This window comes from Polistes canadensis, unplaced genomic scaffold, assembly GCF_001313835.1.
Source record: "Polistes canadensis isolate GaletaPanama2010 unplaced genomic scaffold, ASM131383v1 scaffold_59, whole genome shotgun sequence".
Classification (NCBI taxonomy): Eukaryota; Metazoa; Arthropoda; class Insecta; order Hymenoptera; family Vespidae; genus Polistes; species Polistes canadensis.
The window spans coordinates 24,635-26,071 of record NW_014569606.1 but is presented as its reverse complement, the minus strand read 5'-3'; positions in this window follow the sequence as shown (position 1 = coordinate 26,071).

Sequence of the window (1,437 nt, the reverse complement as noted above, 5' to 3'; positions counted from 1 at the left end):
AATATGCCATTGCAAGAGAAATAAATCTTCATTTATATACTTTTTTTTTTCAAATTAATATAAATAAACTATTTTTAACCAATATTATATACTAATTAATATTAAAGTATAAACAAACAATTAATAATACTGATTTACTCGAGACAGTTGAAATTATTTTTTTGATGATAATTCCAGTAATATATATTTGTCCATCCCATGGGATGATTCATTTATTTTGTCTTGTTATCCCATAGGATGATTCATCTAATTTTTTTTTTTGTTTCTTTCTTTTTTCTTTTATTTCTTTTTTGTTTTCAATAGGATACGGGTTATTTTTTTGTATTAATTAGAAAATAACCAAATCATTTTGGGATTGAATAATATCGCGAATGAATATTTTCTCTCTCGTGAGTGTAATATATATATATATACATGTGGGTAATAATTAATCATCGTATTCGTATTTGAAGTAATACAAATTGTAAAAGGAAGGAATAATACTCGTGTCATAGAACGAAGAGAAAATCTCGAGCTACGGAGTTGGACTTTCCGTAACGTAAGTGTTTCTTGCACGCACGTCATCCGGTCTTGCATCCGTACATCGATTTACTGTATTTCGTTACTACTTTAACTTTAATTCTCTCTCTTTCTATTTCACTATATATCTATTACTATTTCTGTTCCTCATTTGCTGTACTATCGATACACACCTACGCGTAAACGCGTGTACGTGGTTTTACCTGCCTACGCTTTATTCCACGAATGCTTATTATTTCTTTTTTTTCTTCTTTGAAACTAGTAATAAAGAAAGAAAAATAGTTTCGTATTATTTCATTATCCTACTTATTTTTCAATCGATAAAAGATATATATATATATATATTCTTTTCTATTTTATTCTTATCTTATTATAAAAGTTATATCTATTTATTTGACTTTTATATAAATATACAGATATATATTCGAATGATCATTAATACGAAATAACCGATAAAACTTAGATTAAAAGTATTTGTTTATTTATTTATTTGGCTTATCTTAATACTGATATTAATATATTTCCCCCCCCCCTCCCGAAAAACAAAGAAAAAAGCAATCAAATATTATTTTTCGAACATCACAAACCTCCTATGAAATATATTTCCTTACTTCGTTGTATTTTCATTATCTTTATATACCGACATTGATTTATCTTATTTATTTCTGATATACATATATATTTTGTATAATAAACATTTTTCGATAATTATTAACGATAATAAGTAAAATTTGAAAGTACTAGTAAATAAGAACGATCGTTCGTTCGTTCGTTCGTTCGTTCGTACATACGTTCATTCTTCCTCCTCTCACGGTCGTTAACCGTTCTGCAAATATTCTCTCGAAGTGGCGAAAACAATGAGTTTCACCGTGTATGTATACACAAATTTATACACACATAAATATATATATATATATA